The sequence below is a fragment of the Stenella coeruleoalba genome, assembly GCF_951394435.1.
Source record: "Stenella coeruleoalba genome assembly, chromosome: 11".
NCBI lineage: Eukaryota > Metazoa > Chordata > Mammalia > Artiodactyla > Delphinidae > Stenella > Stenella coeruleoalba.
Genome location: NC_137157.1, coordinates 48,071,841 through 48,091,699, shown reverse-complemented (window position 1 = coordinate 48,091,699; position 19,859 = coordinate 48,071,841). Strand labels below are relative to the sequence as shown.

Below are 19,859 nucleotides of genomic sequence, written 5' to 3'. Positions count from 1 at the left end.
AAACAGACAGGAGGCCACAGGCAAGGTAGGAAGGTTCACCTGAAGTCCAGGAGTTGAGAAGTAATGCCAACCCAAACAAGTGTGGTCTCAGTAGAAATGAATTGCTATCTAATAGATGTGCCAATTGACTGATGGTTTCAGGAAAGGCAGAAAAAGGAGTATCAGGATTGAAGACTGGGTCATTTAAAAGATGGCGATACAGTTAACAAAAGGAGAAGAAACTGGTTTGGTGACAAAGGTGATGAGTTCAGTTTGCACACATGACCTGTTCAAGTTGCCAGTGGAATATCCTGGTGAAGTTTTCAAGGGGATAGGAACGAGGAGCTCAAACCCATAAGTGAGTTCGGTGCTTAAGAGATGTACAGTCTGGCATTCTCTGCATAGAGATAATAGCTTAATACGAGTGAAACGATTTCCAGTGTAACAGAAGAAAACAAATGTATTTTTAATCTAACTATTTTACATATTCTCTCAAATTCTAAATAATCCTAGCTCCAATCTTCTGAAACTGACTCTTTCTGGGGAAAAAAGAAAATCAATTGCACAAAGGTCAAAGAGTTAAAAAGAGAGAGAGAGGGCTTCCCTGGTGGCGCAGTGGTTGGGAGTCCGCCTGCCGATGCAGGGGACACGGGTTCGTGCCCCGGTCCGGAAGGATCCCACATGCCGCGGAGCGGCTGGGCCCGTGAGCCATGGCTGCTGGGCCTGCGCGTCCGGAGCTCCACAACGGGAGAAGCCACAGCAGTGAGAGGCCCGCGTACCGCAAAAAAAAAAAAAAAAAAGAGAGAGAGAGACAAGAAAAAACAGTATACCCAGGTAACATTTTCTCCCATGAACTCAGTTTCAGGCTTTCAGACTTCTCAAAGTTTCATGCAATAATTGAAAAGTTAGTAAAGTCAATTTATTTGAAATTCATTCATTCAGAATTTACAATATTTCCTACAGACTGCTCTGACACGTGCCTTTGAAATTCCCATCAAAAAACGGTTTTTCTAAGGAAACAAATTACCAAAATATTCAACATATTCAGTTAACCTAAATCGTGAAACACCTAGAAAGCACTTATACAGAAAACTTAGGATAATTATAGTTCATTCTTATCTGTTCCTTTAGTTTTCAATTACTAGTATTCTTAAAAGGAGTGAAATTAATCATATTTTTTGCTCATCTTCCAAATTCATAAAAGTTCATAAAAATTTATTTCAAGAATGCCTGATACGGCTTCCCTGGTGGCACAGTGGTTGAGAGTCCACCTGCCGATGAAGGGGACATGGGTTCGTACCCCGGTCCAGGAAGATCCCACATGCCGCGGAGCGGCTGGGCCCGTGAGCCATGGCCGCTGAGCCTGCGCGTCCGGAGCCTGTGCTCCTCAACGGGAGAGGCCATAACAGTGAGAGGCCCGCGTACCGCAAAAAAAAAAAAAAAAAAAAAAAAGAATGCCTTATAACACAGGGCCCAGTTAAACTCTGAACTAAGCAAAAATTAGCCTTTAATGACCCCCCAACCCCTACTTTTCCCTGCATATTTGCCCATCTTTGAATATTTTTGCTCTCTCTTTGAATATTTTTGCCCATCAAAACCCAGTTTTCATAAAAAAGCTAATATCTTGTATAAAGGGTAGTCGTATTTTAGTCTTTTCTCTAATAATGGTAAATTCCACTGTTAAGTTCCCACCCATTTTGAAACAAGGCATTTGGAACAGAAAGTCCTTTCTGTTGCCCAGTAGTTACATCATAGACCACCTATGGGTAACCCTTTAAAGTACTCTAGTCACGCATTTAAATGTGCGATTTATTTTACTCATATAAATAGTTGATTTAGGTACAAAGTTGTTTGGAATCTTGGATTAGTTAACTGAGTTTGACAGGATAATTTGCAAAGAGTTGTCCTGGGTGAAGACGCTTGACAATTCACGAGAAACCACTTCAAGAATGAAAAAGACTGTGCCCTATTCAAGGCACCCTCACGGGAGCTCTAGGTGTGGAAATTGAGCGCTGTTACTTCTCCAGCCACTTTCCCCAGCACAAAGGAGTACGGGAGCACCAAATGTTTGGTGGCGTTGGTGACTGAATTACAGTTTGCATGAAAGGCACCTTTTGAATTCGTACGGTTTTTAAGCTCTTCGCACCGTTGTAACCCGCTAGGATTTGGGAAGCCGAGGGAAGGCCGAAGAGGCAGTAAGAGGGAGAGAAAAACACCGCGGGTGAAACGCCACGAAGAGCGCCGCGCGCTCCCGGTTTGCGCTGCGGGGACGCGGAAGGCCCCGCCCCTCGGCTCCCCTCGCCCCTCCCCTAGGCCCCGCCCCTTCCCGGCCGCGCACCCGCGCGCCCCGCCCGCGGGCGGAAGCGAGAGCGAGGCTGAACGCTTGACGTCAAGGCGACACCGCCAAACCTCGCCCAGAGTCAGGCGTGTAAGCCAGCCGGAGCGGCGGCGGCGGCGGTAGCGGCAGGACCGCCGTGGCGCCGGTAGCAGCGACCCGGAGGGAGCGCGAAGCGACGCTGGCTGCGGGGACCCGGTGACAGCGTGAGAGGTTCGCAGAGTGCGTGCGTGGCCGCTGAGGGGAGCGGCGGCGGTGGCCGCGCGGGGCGGGGGCCGGGCGCCGGCAGAGGGGAGCGGGTGGGGTGCGGCGCGGGCCGGGCGGGGCGCGCGCGCGGCGGTCAGGGGGCCGGGGCGGCGGCGACGGCGGCCTGAGAGCGCGGCAGGTGGTGCGAGGGCTCGGGCCCGGCCGGCGAGTGCGCTGCCTCCCAGGCCGGCGGGCATGAGCCGCCGCCGCCGCGGGGGAACAGCGCGCTTTGCGGAAGGGGTCAAATGTCTGAAATATGGCGGAGGAAGTGAGAGCCCGAGGACCCCCCCCACCCCCACCCGCCTGCTCCCTCCTGCCCGCGGCCGCCGCAGCCTCTCCCGCTGCCCGCGGTCCCCCGCCGGCTCCCCGTAAGACTCGTCCCCCCTGCCCCGGAGCCCCCTCGCCGGCCGCCTCTTTTCCTCCTGGGTGTGAGTGGAAGTTAGAACGGAAACCAGAAAGTTATCCTTTGAGGAGACCCAGCTTCCCCCAGTCCCGAGCTGGGGCGAGGAGCGTTCGGGGAAACCACTCCCCGGCGTCCTGCGGGCTCGAGCCTGACAGGGAAAAAGTTTGCCTGAAACGGGGCTGGTTTGCTCCATTTGTTGCGGGAAGTGGCAGGAGGAAGGCAGCGGAGGGAGCCCCACCTAGTCTGGCAGCGGCCACCGCGTAGAGAAAAACTGTTAAAGGGGCCTTTCCCTTCGTCAGCAAGAGGAAATCTCTTTCTCTTACAGAGGGAGAGAAAATCCAGGAAGTTTGTCTTCTCTTTTTCGCCATCTCGATGTGTGTAATCCTAACGTTGACTGTCAGCGCCGTGAATCTTATTTAAAACTACCCCCAATGAATCGGGCCATCCGAATATTTCTTGTGGAAAAAAGAAAAAAACCTGATGGCTTTTGGAGAAAAGATCATCCTTGCTGAGTTTAAGCAGACGATTTTCTTCCCCTTCTCCTGATCCCCCACCCCCTTTTATTAGTTCAGAACCATTTTTGCCCTGCAGCTCTTGTGTGAACATAAGCAGTTCTGTGTTACAGTAACGGGAAATCACATTTTTAACGGGGTAGAAAGTTGACCCTAAATGAAGATTGTGATTTTAATATTTTAAAATTAATTCAACCTGATTGGATTTTTGTTTTGCTAGTAGCACAGCATCTAATATATAAATATCTAAAATATAATTTATCATGCTTATAAAACTTAAAGGTTCCAACTCGTAAATTCATTTTTTAACCCTCTTTTTTGTAATTAGAATGCTATTTGGACTTGTTCAACAAAACCTTAGCTTAGCAAAAAGTAACATAAAAAGGGTAGACGTTCATTTAACTTAAGGCTGGTATTACTCCTAAAAGCTGACCCTTGAATTGTGTTTGAGTCATATGGAGTCATGGGACTTTTTAAGGGCCGGAAAGGGCTATTTAGATCATCCAGTCCCACCCTCTGATTTTACGGAGGAGGAAACTGAGGCCTGGAAAAGATAAGATAACTAGTCAGTGGTCCTGCTGACTTGTAGGACAGTAACGTACCATAATAGAGAACCTGGAGGGAAATATATGACATTTTTATAGTGAATTACATTTTACAGAGAATGGTCGTCCCATCATACCCCAAAAAAGGTGAGTACGTTAGTCAAACAGTGTAGAATCATTTGGGTAGTTTCATTACCAGGTTTTAAGAGAGGAAGTTGATATCAGAATGGTGAATTAACTTTAAGGACACAGAGCCCTGAATGATAGTCTTATTTGAGCCCATCCCTGCTTTTGATCTCTGCACTACGGGAAAGTAGTTTCACTTGCATTTTCTTTTTGTCATTCATAATAAATTGTGAAGCTCCCTTATCTGAAGAAGCCGGAAAGTAAGTCTTTGAAACACGTGTATCCAGTTTGGTTTTAATGTGCCAAGTATGGGAATACAACTGAAGAACCCAATAATAAACTGGCTTAATTTTAAACTTTGGTGTGGGTTCATGAAAATGATTGCTCTTTCTGCCCCTTCCCACCCTCCCCCACCCTATGAAAGTCATCTCTCTTCCTTTCTATGACAAGCGTCACTTCCTACCTCCTGTTATCATTATATGTGTTTTTTCTTATCCCACTAAATTATAGAGTCCATGGACAGGATGTGTTCTTTGCACAGAGACAATACCAGTTTGTTAAATGTAAACACCATGAGGGTAGGGACTTGGTGCATTTTATTTTCTACTGTATCTTAGTTACTAGAACCTTGCCTGTGCACATAGTAAGTGTTTAGCACTTAGATTTAGGGATTAACTGTAATAAACATTTAAAGAGATGATATTTGAAGAGAACTTTGTCTTCCTTCAAAAAGAAACATTTCCACATTGGTTTTGGAACCATTTTAAGTTTACAAATTGATTTCGATTTTATCCTCAAAACAGTCCTTTACTGTGGAATTTCAGTATTTTCTCTTAGCTGTGTAAAGGGAAAGTGAGCCCCCATGGTAAGGAGCCACCATGTAAGGAGGGTCTAGCGAGGTGTGATAGGGAATTCATCATAAAAAACTTTGATCCATGTACAGTAGGATCTTACAGGTGTATCTTCCAATATAATTCAAGATTGGTAGAAGACCTATGCAGAGATTGATAACATAGTAACTAATTATACATGTTGTTTTAAATATAAAGTCTAAGATTTGAATGAGAAACTGTCCATGTTCAGTTTTCTTTGACTTCTGTTGTAGGTATTTGATCAATATTTATTAAGGCAGTGAAATTAAATAGGGAAACTGGATCTCATACAAATAGGATTTGACTGATTTTGCAAAGGTGTCGTTTATTTTTCTTCCAAAAGTGTAAGTAGGGAGTTTTATTATTGAATATCAAGGTCTTACTGGTATGCATTTGTCGTCATTTTCCCAAAGGCTCAAAATAATGTGTTTCTGTGTTATGTATTGGTAAAGAAGGGGTGGGTATTGATCTGTAGTGTTTAGATTTGACTGGCACCAGGAATAGTTTAGTATTTATGAACTGAATATTCAAAAGCTGTCTTTTGTATTATGGCAGTAGTGTCACATGTTCAGTCTATAGAAAATCTTGATGAAGATTGATCTTAAACTCTGTAAGACCATATAGGGTTGTGACTAAATTTATGCCTTGATTTTTCTTCCCCCTCCTATAATTTTTGAGACCCTTAGAGTCAGAGATTAGGCTGAAGTTTTTACAGTTACCCTTTTCAAATTGGATTTCTTTTAGAAAAAGTTAAGAAACAGATATTTTGGCTGATGCAATGATTCATTGTTAACACTGGATAGATTTTTCAGCAAGCAGGAGGTCTGTACTGTGGCTTACCCTTGTGCTGAAAGCCTGATGTTTTTCAGTGTTAAGATATTTTGCAATAGTACTTAAAGGTACTAATTACCATTTGAGAACTTAAGTCTTTTCATTTATTAGTCCTTTGGAAATGTTATGAACACAATGGAAGCATTAGGTGCAAGGAATAGGATGAATTTATCTATTTGCAGTAAAGACTGGCTTGCTGTATAATCTCTTGTACTTTGTTTGAACCTAGTTGATCACTGGATTCTAAGACCAATCCCTTTAGTCATAGAATTTGTATTTTAGAGAAGAAAGACTATCAGGAACTTTTGTGCTGCCTTCAAAAAATTAAAATCACTTCTTAAAATACACCACTAACAAAAAGAAATACCACTTCTCCATACTTCCTAACACTGGTGTGTTTATTCCCAATGTTAGTCAAATTAAGGCTACAACAGCAACTGATTATTATTTCAGTAGCGATTTATGAAGAATTTTTCTTTGCATCAATAGTGGATCAAAATTTGTAAACAGTTTCCAAGGAACCTTAAAACTTATAAAAGAAAGAAATGAATATTTGGGGAATTCCCTGGTGGTCCAGTGGTTAGGACTCCCCACGTTCACCGCAGAGGGCCGAGGGTTCAATCCCTGGTCAGAGAACTAAGATCCCACAAGCCGCGCGGCGGCCAAAAAATAAAAAATAAAAAATTACAACATAGATTGCAGAATTTCCATTTGGTTTTTACTATACAGAACAATATTCTGGAGTATTACCACACTTAAAATTATATATGAGGTGCTCAGGTACTAGAAATGTGTTCACTTTCAAATTAATCTTAGTCTAACTATACAGAATAATTATCTAACGTTCTGATTTTGAATTTTATATTGGGCTGGTTCCTAACGCTTAACTCTTGTAGTTATGCTGTTTTGTAATTTTGTAGTTGTATGTGTGTGCGTATGTATGTATGTATTTATTTATTTCAGTGAGACATTTTAAATTTAAGCTGGATTCTGATCCCATGAGATAACTTGCTAGGTAATCTTTTCCAGTGGTGGGGATAGAATGTTTTTAACTGTTGTACAGGCAGACTAAAGATGTTAAAGGAAGAGAGCATCCATTAAAAGTAGTTATACGTAATTTTGAACATTTTCAGTTATTGACTTCTTGGAATCATCACTTTTGCTACATCATGGAGCGTCTTGCTGAGTTTTTCAGTAGTTGCCTTGAATATTTATTTCAGTAAATATGTACTTTTAATTAAATAGTTTTCTCTCCTCTATTTAAAACTTAGCATTTTGTTAAGTAACTTTATTTTGAAAATATACAGTGAACTAATTGCCCCATTGGTGGATCACCTTTACCTGTTGCTTTCCTCCTCTTTGCCTTGTGGGAAGGGCACAAAGATGAAAGAAAATCTGTTTGTCCATTTAATAACAGTTTTTGGCAAAAGCTTCTAGAAAGGAAATGGAAAATGTTATGCAAAATTCTAATTATCTGAGTTTTCTATAATTTATCCTTCTTATTAGAATATATTTTTCAAGTCACTGTATTCTATAAAAAGGGGGGGGAGTTTCTAAAAGTTCTTAGTTACTGGGAATGAAGACTATAAATATAAGCTCTTTTTGTTTAATTAATAGTTTGTAGGTGTCAAAGTGGTGTGCATATCGCATCCAGCTGTTACCTACGTGTTGTTAGATTGCAGTGAGACTACATTATGCTAACATAGTTATAGCTGCTGCTTCTAAGATTTATAAGTTATCATTAAGCTCCTCAGTAACTATAGCAAAACTTGGGAATTCCTCAGGAACTTTGAATTCTGTACTGTACAGATAATAACAAGGGATAGTAATGAGGTATATAAACATGTGCATCTGTTATTCTGCTCTTGAAATTGTTGAACTTGAGATTTTGCACTAAAGTGTTTTGAATACAGAAAAGTATAATGAAGAAAATAAGTATTGCTTGTAATCATACCAGTGCAGTGAGATTTTAGGCAAAGTTTGTAAGCTTTCCGAACCTCTTTGCTTCCTCAGTGGGAAAGATGACGTATAAAGCTTCTGTTCACCTGTAGCATCGCTAGTGCCAATTGAAGTTGATTAGATTGCTTAATTTTTAAGATTCCTATTAAGGTATGAATGAGAAGTAAGGAAGAATAATTGTGATTGTGACCAAATAAATTGTGTAGCTCAGTGGTTTTTAAAGTATGGTTCAAGGAATCCTGGGGATTGCCTAGACATTTTGAGGGAGTCTACAAGTACAGAACTGTTTACAATAATACTGAGATGTCCTTTGCCTTTTCTCTGTGTTGACATCTATACCAATGTACAAAAGCAAAGGTGGGTAAAACTTTTGACATCTAAGAACAAATCAGGTGAGAGTACCTCCCTGTATTAGCAGTCATGGTACATATCCTTCAGTGCCATGCACTCACAGTTTAAAAAAAAGTCTAAATGCACTTGATGAAGAAGTAAAAAAAAAATTATCAGATCTCAACTTTGTACATATCATTTTAATGTACTGTGACAAAATAGGAAGTATGCTTAAAACGCTTTTTCTGCTGTCATACTGAAATATGGTTGCCTCTAGGGAAAGCATTTGTGTGATTTTTGAGTTGCAGGCTGAATTAGCCACTTATTTCATGAACACCATTTTTACTTAAAAGAATGCTTGACAAACTGAAGAAGTTTTTCAGACTTGGGTATTAGACTGACATTTTCTCAAGAAGCGAACCTGGATCTTTAAAAGGAAAAGATTGACAGTATTTATGGGCAATGATAAAGTTCTAGTTTTCAAGGGAAAATTAGAATTTTGGAAGATTTTTCCGATGATATTGGTGATGTTAATGGACATGATTTTTAAAATAATGTATAATGAAATATGTCAATATTTGAAGATCCACATGACTCTGTAAGCCAATATTTTCCAAGTCACCAGTGCATGATATTATAAGATCACGCAAGGATAAGAAACAAAGTTCTAGCTAGACCAATGGATCATTTTTTTTTTAATTTATTTATTTTTGGCTGCGTTGGTCTCCGTTGCTGCGCACGGGCTTTCTTTAGTTGCGGCGAGTGGGGGCTCCTCTTCATTGCGGTGCATGAGCTTCCCATTGTGGTGGCTTCTCTCTTGTTGCAGAGCAGAGGCTCTAGTAGGCACGTGGGCTTCAGTAGCTGTGGCACATGGGCTTAGTGGCTCCGCGGCATGTGGGATCTTCCCGGACCAGGACTCGAACTTGTGCCCCCTGCACTGGCAGGTGGATTCTTAACCACTTCACCACCAGGGAAGCCCCCAAGACCAGTGGGTCTTAATGTGAATGTAGAGTTTATTGATAAGGTTACCCATTCCAATATATTTCAGCCAATTGAGTTTTGGTATAGTATCAAAGGAGAATATCCACATTTATCTGAAAGGCCATTAAAATATTCCCAAATGTCTGGTTATTATTTACTTTTTTGTGTGTATTACTCATTTTTCCATGCTTTGCAGTATATTGAACATATTTTTGTTGGAGGAGTAGAGAAGAATAGGAACCATAGATAAATGTGAGGCAGTGTTTTCATGTGCTTTATCTTAGAATCTCATTAATATATAATCATTTTAAGTTTAATTTCTTTGCAGTTTTTTCCATTGAGCAGTCCATTCAACTTGCTGCGCTGCGCTGCTTGTGGGATCTTAGTTCCCCAACCAGGGATTGAACCCAGGCCCTGGCAGTGAAAGTACCAAGTTCTAACTACTGGACCGCCAGGGAATTCCCCCCATTCAACTTTGGATTGCAGTAGGAGATTAGGTAATTGTTATTTTTTAAGTCAATTTTTGGTTTTAATACTTGTTTTGTACGTCTGATTACTCAACCGTAGATAGGTTGCTTATATGTTCAAGTTTTGACATAACCCTGAACAGATTTTTATTAGTTGACTTTCACAATTTTAGGATATGTAGTAGCTTTCATGTAGTAAAGCTATGTACTTTTTCCCACTTCTAGTTTAATCATGTGTCCTTGACCTGAGAATTTGATGTCCTTGACCTGAGAATTTGATGTTGTCTAGATACTTTTCCAAAACAAATAAGAATGTTTTTACCTTCTGGGAGAAAGTTTTTTCTTTTTCATGTTTATTTAAGAATAATTGTAGCAATCCTTGTTAAACAACTCTTTTCATAAAAGTCATGTCTTAGGACCATTCCAAATTTTAAAGGATTTTTAGGACAACCTGCATTTGGTTCAAGTAACAAGTTTCAGGTTATGAAAGAAGTAAGATACATAAGTTGTAGTTTGTAGTTTGTAGTTGTAGTTTGCACCCAGTTTCTTGGAAATTTAGTGCCAGTTATTTCCCTAGGAATAATAAAATGGGTGTGAATAAAGAGAGTATTGAGTCTGAACACCACTGTTTGTAAGAACAGGGTTGGCATCAGAGAAAGAGAAAGATTCGGAGTGGTTTAGGGAAGAAATAAGTGTAAAAAACTAGCTTCAGGATAGCTTCAGGGAATAAGCCCTATAGAATTCCTGCCCCCATGAGCTAATCCCACAGTAGGGGGCGTTCATTTAATAGGAAGCTTTAGTTCTCCCTATATTAAATAATTAACTGGTCAGCTGTTCTGAATTAGGGAACATACTGAGATCATATTTTATGTCCTGGACATCCAAATTAGTCACAAAGTTGCCACTCACTATTGCTTATATAGTTTAAGTTGCTAGCTGAAAAATGTTTGAAATTCCCTGTATTTTAGGTTTTTTATACTTAAGTTTTTTTTTCCTCCAAGAGCCTTGTCACCTTACTTGATCTTCGTTGAACAAAGAGAATACAGGATTTGCAAGCTTTTAAGGACGGAAGAGCATTTATAAAAGTTTTCTATTGTTTCCATGAAAGTGATGATGGTGATAATAGTGAAGAGGTGGAAGGGCAGGAAGTAGAACAGAAAAGAGTGAAGACGGTGATTAAGAGGTTCTCTTTCTAATGAGCAGGGCTGCTGTTACTGCTATTCACTTTAGAGTTCTGGTTGAGCAAAAATGATAAACTCCACTTTGAAAAGCACTTACGGTGCTTTAGTGATTGATACGTCTTGTCCACCAGTGGGTCCTATGTAGAGGATAAATTGATATTTTCTGTCAGTTAGAGATTATGGTATTAGAGTAGAAGTTTCATAATTATGCAGTGTGAGTTGAGAGTACTTTTGCTCTTTTTACTCCCAACAGGCCCTTATGCACTTTTCTCTGAACCTTCAGGTGCTCGGATTGGACACTTACTTATTTCACTTTTTCTCATAAGTTTTAACTGATTCCATTGAGCATGAGGGCTAAACTGAGAAATGATGTGCTAGTTTTGCTTTTTTGTTTGTTTGTTTTAGAATATGCTGTATTTATTTTTTGATGTGGACCACTTTTAAAGTCTTTATTGAATTTGTTACAATATTGCTTCTGTTTTATGTTTTGGTTTTTTGGCCCCGAGGCATGTGGGATCTTAGCTCCCCCACCAGGGATCGAATCTGCACCCCCTGCATTAGAGGCAAATTCTTAACCACTGGACCGCTAGGGAAGTCCTGATGTGCTAGTTTTGACTAGTTTGATTCTACCCTGTTTAAGTAGCATGGTTTAGTAGTGGTAACTTTGACCTGTGTGATCTAGGCTTCAGTTCCCTCTGGCACAGGCCATGAAGCCTAGAACAAGTTAACTCCTCTCTTAGAACTTATCTTTATGTAGACAAAGTTTGATTAACAGTTAAGGTATTTTTGAGCTCTAAAATCCTGTGTTGCTGTGATATCACCCTTGTTAAAGCCGCAGTCATCTTTGCCTGGACTCCTGCAGGAACTTTCTAACTTGTTGTCATTCCTCAGTCTTCACCCAGAAGACAAAGTCATCCTTTAAAAATGTAAACCAGATCATGTAATACCCTCCAGTCCCAATTTCCTACCCCAGTGGTTTAAAATAAAAACCAGGTCCATTTCTTGCTTACTTCACAACTTTATCTTCTTTCCATTGCTCACTAAGCTCCAGCCATACTGGACTTCTTTCTGATCTCGACCCCACCAGCCCTTTACCACCTTTTGAGTTTTTGGTGCTTACAACTGCTTTCTGTCTGTCATGCTCTTTCTTCAGCTGTCCGCAGTTCTGCCTTAGTCTGAACCTTACATCTCAGTTCAGATGTCTCATCTGCAGAGAAGTTTTTCCTGATCACCTTATATAAAGGACTATCCCCTCTTTATTACCTTCACAGTTCTTACCAAATAATTATATTTATTTATTCATCTATCCTCTCTTCCCCTCGAAAATGTTTCAAGAGAGAAGAAACACCATGTCACTTTTCCAACACAGTCTCAAATGGTAATTGGCACACATAGTAAGTGCTCAAATTTGTTTTATTTTAATTGAAAGAATACATGAAGAGTTCAGTGGTTTGTCCTTATTAATTCCCATCATAGGCTACTTCTTACACTAATTTTTTTAAGTGTTACATTTATTTCCAACTATAATCCCTCATTACTTAGGGCATCTGTCTTTTGAGGAGTCGTTCATCTGACTGCCTATAATTGGAGCTGGTTGATCTCAGTTGCTGTATGTTATGATTAAATTGAGTAGTTATGCACAAAAGGTTCTTAGCAAAGACATGAAAGTTTAATCATCATGAAATGTAAATAGTTCAAAATAATAATAATACCCAAATGAGTGATATAGATGAGTGCTTATAGAATCAAAGGAAGAAGTGAAAACCTTTAGGCTTTCGTAGTCCAAGAAGACATTAAAAATGAGGTGGGGGCTTCCCTGGTGGCGCAGTGGTTGAGAGTGTGCCTGCTAATGCAGGGGACACGGGTTCGAGCCCTGGTCTGGGAGGATCCCATATGCCGCGGAGCAACTGGGCCTGTGAGCCACAACTACTGAGCCTGCGCGTCTGGAACCTGTGCTCCACAGCAAGAGAGGCCCCAATAGTGAGAGGCCCGCGCACCGTGATGAAGAGTGGCCCCCGCTTGCCACAACTAGAGAAAGCCCTCGCACAGAAACGAAGACCCAACACAGCCCAAAATAAATAAATAAATTAATTAATTTAAAAAAATGAGGTGGGATCTGTACATGATATTAAAAGGGTACGTAAGTTTTAGACTAACAGTGAATCAGGGTAGACAACAATTTAGAAATTGAAAAGTGCAGAGAATGTTTAAGAGAGTATTTTGCTCTAGTACATGTTTGTGAAATGGATTATAGGTCTGTAATACCTTACCTATATAACCCTTGGTGCCAGGTATTTTGGAATTCAGAACTTTTTGGAAAGATTTATTTTGCATATTAGTAAGAGTAATCAAGCACTTAATATTTCTAAAGTGAAATATGAATAGTTACACTTAATGGGATAAATAAAAACTAAATAGCCGCACATCAGTGCTTGGGTGAAGTTTTGCTGTGAAAAAAATTTATGTTGGGTCAGGTTTTGCCGCTAAATTAAACTTGCAGATTTCAGAGATTTTCTGATTTCAGAATTTCTGTGAGAAGTGGGTCTGAAATAGTTGGAAAGGCTTTACTCTTTATTACTTTGTGTCTTTGGGGAGGACATCAAGGTCTGAAAATGTTAGTTTGAGGCAATTAGCTTAGAAACAGTTTCTGCCAAGGAATTTTTGACACAGACTCAGGGTGGAAGGCACTACTGAGGGTGATGAGTCTTTACAGGTATGGGAGAACCACCTAATTCCTTAGAGTCCGGTTAAATGTTTGGAAGTAGTGGAGATTCATCAGTGTATATAGGTGCCTGGAAAATAGTAAATGTTAAAAAAAAGTGTAATGCTTGAGAGCTCATATTTTAGATGCGATTTCTTCTTTATCAGTTTTTAAAGTCTTAAACACTGCAGTTTGTGTCCCAATTGATAGATTTGTAAGAATTACATAATACATATAATTGTGAGGTAAGAGCACAAGAGAAGGTTAGAATAGGAATACTGTAGGACTAATGTAATCTGTTTTAACATCCTTGATGGAATCACTTGGTATTGACAAGGAAAGAAGTAAATATCTGAAGATGCTACTTTGAAACTCAGGATTGATTATAAGAAGTGCCTGCTAGCTTTCTGTGTTTTCCCCACTGCTCTCCTTATTCTTGCAACCTAATTAACACCCAGATTCAGTCCTCATTGTCTTTATCCATTCATTTGGTGTATATTAATGTCCAAGAATGAAGACATGTGTGTGCTATTTTTGTATATTGACTTGTATCTTATAGAATTGCCAAGATAGGCATGTTTCAAAACTACTTTATAAAAAATAAAAGTGCTTACTGACCTAATAATTATGCGAGTAAGTGGAATAATGTATGGAAAAGCCAAATGTAAGCATTATTTATGGCTTACAAAGTGTGGCGTGCCTTTTATTTTTCTAAGTGGTCTTTATTATACTGGGTACTAAATGCCTCTTTGAATAAACTGAAGAGGCTAGAGTATAAAAGGAAGAACTGTTACATTAGTCTAAAACAACTTTATAAGACAGCTAGCTGCACAAGCCAGTGTGGGCATTAACTAGCATAAACTGCTGATTAGATTAAGATGTTAAAATTATTAGAGAAAACTATGAGAAGTACCTGTGCTTCCACTGTTTTTTGTTAGTTGGTTAATTTTTCTCCTCTGAACTTGTGGCACATTTACTAGGGGATTTTCCATTAGGAATGTCCTGGTCTTGAAATTTCATTTAGAATGTAATGCAGATTATAAACCCACAATCTGAAATTATGGCATTCTTATTATGGCTTCAAATGCATTTGGGGGCAGTCATATTAAGCTTTGTCTTAATCTTAGGAAGGTAACAGTAAAATGAAATAAAAAAATTGTAGTCATTTTTTCCTTCTCTCATGAAAGACTAATTCTGTTTATTTCTGAATTCAACCTTGTGTTGAAATAGACTGTAAAATTGTTTAAAAAATGTTCCCCCATCCTTGTGGAGGGTGGTGTATTATAAAATCTGAGTATCTATGTTAAAAGAAATATTTGTGGCATTCTTCCAGTCATAAAAGTGGGTGTGGTTTGTTCTGGAGTCCTTACCCTTAACTTGAATTCTGGTCTGTCTGCTGGTAGTAAAGAGCCTCACTTTGATTTCTTAAAATGCATGAAAGCACATATTTTCCCTAACTACTGGGGATATCTCTGTGGTTGATGTAATCATCTCATTCTGCAACCTATTCAGCAAACATTATTGAACACCTTCGGTGTAAGTGTTACATTCTGGAATCACAAATTCAGGAGACTTGGAGAAAATGTGGCTTCACTAGGAACAGAGTAAAACATCTGGTTAACCTTCTTAACCCTTTGCAGTGGTGTTGTCCTTTTTTTCTGTGACATGTGGAAGCTAAGATGTTAAGAGTGGATTATTTAAATGACTGAGGATTATTTAAAATACTGATTTCTGGAGACCTGAGGAACACAGAGACCTTCCTTTTCTGTGCTAAATTAGGGGACACTTACTTGGAATCAAAGAAGACTAATAATATGAGCTCTGATAGACCCTGATCTTTCTTTGCTAGGATATAGGTCTTAGGGTCTTAAGGAGGAAGGGAGGTGTTAAGAATCTTCCAGAGGTGCTTTTTAAAACTTACACACACACATACACACTCCCACTCCCTACAATAATCACAGAAACCACTGCTCTAATGTCACTTTAATTTCTCCCAGGCTTCTGGGTCTTCAGATTTAAATTTGATCTGACCTTGAGACATCGCCTCCCACCATTCCCATCAGTGATTTTGTTTTGCCACCTCCTCAAATACCCTATGCCTGGCTCCTTAACTTCCTATCATGCCAGGGTGTGGCCCATATGGGCCAGGCTACATCTAATAGAAACATAATATCTGATGAAAAATGTCTTATTATATGGACATACAGATGTGTGTGTTTACATTTATCTTTAGAGAGACTCATCAGTGTCTGAATAGATACAGACCTAAATGAGTCTTGATGTATAACCTTGCTTTATAGAAAATGAAAATGGTAGGTTTTTCAGCCTCTCTTGGTAGCTAGGGTGCAAGTACTTAACATAGGACCAAGACACAAAGGATTTTTCTGAAACAAATCTGAAAGGAAACTTTGCAGAGCCCTAGTGGCATGAATGCTTTAATCTTAAGCTGTTTATTATGTTAACTACTTCCAAAATCAAAGTGAGCAGATTTAATAGATCAGATTTAGCTCCAAATGTAAAAATTTAGTGCTTTACCCAAGATGCCCTTTTCAGTTTTATCTGTAAAGCTTGATGGAGTTTTGGGATATGTTGGGGTCCTACATTAGGTTCCCCTAATAACACTGTTTTTTATCATCCTCACAAATGGCCTTGACAGCTGAATCTGTTGACTAAGTGTATAAGGTGCCTGTTGAATGTTATAAAATAGAGCAACATCAACTATGCCAGAACCAAAATTGTTTTTGATAGACAGTCTTAAGCATTCAGGTGGACCATCCTCAGTGATTCCTTTCAAGGTTTTTGTTGTTGTTGTAGAGGTTTTTGCGTATTATTTTGCAGCTAACTAATTCATCTTTGTAAAACTATCAGACAACATGTTAGCTATGTGAAATATTCTACAGCAGAAATTTTCAAATGTTTTTTAGTTACAGTCCTGTTTCTCCTTTCCCTAAACCATAGTAGACATTGATAATTGAGAACTCTTTCCCTTTGAGTCCAGAATCATTATTAACACTGCACTCCAGGTAGCCATTAATATTTTGAGTTGCTGTTTGAGCTAAAACCCATTTGCCACCAGTGAATTAATGGACAAGATCTATCCTTATCTCTTCCAGGGCATATCAGCAAACTTTCTGTAAAGGGCCGGTTAATAAATATCTTAGGCTTTGTGGACCACGTATTCTCTGTCACAACCACTCAACTCTGCTGTGTTAGTAGGAGTAACCATAGACAGTACGCAGTTGTATGGCTGTGTTGCAACAAAACATTATTTACGAAAAACAGACATGGTGAAGTTTAGCCTGTGGGCTGGAATTAGCCAACCCCTGCTCTAGGGCAAGAAACTGGTTTTGATTCATTCAACAAATAATTGCCTTGTGTATTCCAGGCACTGTGTTAAGTGTTGGTTATGCAACAATTAACATTATACATAGATCTCTGGCCATGAACTATTTAAGCCTTAACTGAGTATTTTTTATGCTTTAGGCATATCCAAAGGGGCTTTTTGAGGAAAAATATGGCCTGGCCCATACATCTGCCTCATTTGTCAGTACAAGTGAGATCTTAGGCAAATACCCTAAGTACCATGTTCTGTGGTCGTGGTGTTAACTAAAAGTAATCTCATCTCAGTATGCTTTAAATATCAGATGCTGTGGTATCAAAGTGAACATCCTGTTATTAAAAGGGGGAGGCTTAAGATGTGTGGATCTAGTATCTGTACTGCCTGAACATAGTAGGTACTTAGTGTTCGTACGGCGTTGTGGGATAAAACTGAAATTACCAGTTGTCTTAACTATCTTCTGCCAGTCCCTTGCAACTTCTTTCCTCTATGCAGCATATTGTTTCTGACCTCTTAATTTTGGTTTTCATTTTGTTACAGGTTTTTCTTGCAAATCAATCCATGCATTTTAAAAGTAGGCCACATATTAATCATATTTAATAAAATGCTTAACTTTTCTAGATGTATTGTCCAGATTTCTGTTAGAACTCCTTTTATTTAAAAAGTAGCTTTAGGGCTTCCCTGGTGGCGCAGTGGTTGAGAATCTGCCTGCTAATGCAGGGGACATGGGTTTGAGCCCTGGTCTGGGAGGATCCCACATGCCGCGGAGCAACTAGGCCCGTGAGCCACAACTACTGAGCCTGCGCGTCTGGAGCCTGTGCTCCGCAACAAGAGAGGCCACGATAGTGAGAGGCCCGCGCACCGCAATGAAGAGTGGCCCCCACTTGCCACAACTGGAGAAAGCCCTCGCACAGAAACGAAGACCCAACACAGCAAAAATAAATAAATAAAATTAATTTTTTAAAAAAAAGTAGCTTTAGTTTTTCTCAATATTGGTATGTTTTTCTTCAAAATATCCAGTACTGTTGATTACAAAATGAGTCAAATCTCTTGACTAATACTCAGAGATCTTCATTATCTTAACTGTAGACTCTCTTGCTATTTTTTTTTCCTGTCCCTTTGTACCTTGAGGTCCACTCAGACCGTGCTTTCTACTGTAGTCTAATCATATTCCTACATTTTGCTGCCGACCTTTTTCTGAATTTCCATAGTATTTTTGTTTTTCTCATGATATTTTCCATGATTTTTGTCTCACCTTTCTTACAAAATTGTAAGCTTCTTGAGAGCAAGTATGTTTCGTTCATCTTTGTAACCCTTGTGATCACTTGCACTTAATGCATATTCAGATACTAATTCTATGAAAGCTATACTTTTCTAATTAAGGGACAGTGTTCCTTCATGACAGATTCCTTGAATTTTTATCCAAATGAGAAAAGTCGTGTCAAAATACATTGTAAATTGTAAAGGCCATACAAATATTGTTTGTTACCATACACACTCAAACTTTGCTCTTATACTAAGTGATGTACACAGTTTGGTTTTTAGTGTCCATGTTTTATTTCAGAGAAGAGTATGATCACATTGTGAAAAAAAAATAAGCTTGTTGTACATTTGCAAGATTTTTTTTTTTTATTGATTGCCGGGAAGATGTTTTTATTTATTTATTTGGTTGTGCTGGGTCTTAGTTGTGGCAGGCAGGCTCCTTAGTTGTGGCAGGCGGGTTCCTTAGGTGTGGCATGCGAGCTCTTAGTTGCGGCATGCATGTGGGATCTAGTTCCGTGGCCAGGGATCGAACCCTGGGTCCCCTCGCACTGGGAGCGTGGAATCTTAACTCCTGCGCCACCAGGGAAGTCCCTGCAAGATGTTTTCTAAGCCTTCACAGTTCCACATCTTTAAAATTATGAAACATGAGAGGAAGCAAATTCCTATCAATATGTATTCCACAAAAGACGACCAGCCACCTTGTTTTTCTCAAGACTGAGGATTTCTTGGGACATAAGACTGAGTGCTAAAATCAGGACTATTGGTCACCCTGATTTCACTTTGATGTGGCTATCTTTTTTGCTTATCACTGTGTTAGCACAGTTTAATAAATGCCTGGTAACTAGACAGTTGGCTTAGTGGGAGAGGGGTGTTGGGACACTTGGGCTTTTATTTCTTAAGTTTCTGAATATTATTTATTTTGGATAGATGTTCTTTAATATTCAAATGAAAATACAGAAGTGCATTTGATTAATTATTTAGGAATATATTTGTGTATGACATCATGGTGTCCTTATCAGAAGGTGGTGCTACTAAATTTCTTAAAATTGTATCATCTGTCGGATGATTAATGCTTTATTTAAATGTACTTTATTAGATATAGCAAAGTCCTAGGCAGCTTGAAATTTTTCTCTTAAAGCGGTTTAAGCTTTGATCACAGATTAACAGAGACAGTGTTTGTAAGGAAACATCTAGGGTAGTGTGTGCCTAGTCATTCCTGTGCTGCAGTTAGCTTTTGTATGTGTTCATGTTATGTAAATCAGAGAACACCATGGCTGAGATCTCTCTAATAGCAGGTATATAACTTAAAGTGGCTACTAAAAATCCTTACAAATTTGGTCAGCAGTTGAGCCATTGTGGGACATAAACTATTCTGAGACATGCACTGTGCCTGGTAGTATTGATGGAAAGGAGCCATTAAAAATATTGTTACTTATACCAAAAAGATGTCCTTAATTTGATTAATCTATTGGCTAAAATAGGCTCTTCTGGGATGGTGTGCTTGGTTGTTATCCTTTCATTATTTTTCTTGTTTTAAGAATGTGAATAGAGTCCTTTTGTTATTTTAGCTTTTTATGGTTCTTTTTGCCACCTTGTGAGACTTGCCAGCTTATATCATGGACATTGTTGAGCCTTTAAAGCAAGTGTATCCAACATTATATTCCTGTATAGAAATGTAAAGGTCAGATTTGGGTGATGAAAAGACTTGAGAAGACAAGAAAATGGGAACATTTAGATTAAAGTCAAAAAAGAATGGTGTCCTTTTCACAAGAGAAGGAGGAAATCTGCATT

General features: G+C 39.3%; 1 protein-coding gene across 2 annotated transcripts in view; it reads left to right on the top strand.

The window, feature by feature from the left end:
• Positions 1-2,083: 2,083 nt before the first annotated feature.
• The window catches only part of RAP1B (RAP1B, member of RAS oncogene family), a 46,891-nt gene continuing 29,115 nt past the window's right edge, over positions 2,084-19,859 (top strand). Inside the window, exons 1-2 of one of the 2 annotated variants that reach the window (XM_079938445.1) lie at positions 2,084-2,527; positions 9,448-9,616. The gene's annotated coding sequence lies outside the window, so the exon portion shown is untranslated. The remainder of the gene's footprint in view (positions 2,528-9,447; positions 9,617-19,859) is intronic. The other variant, XM_079938444.1, reaches the window with a different exon arrangement.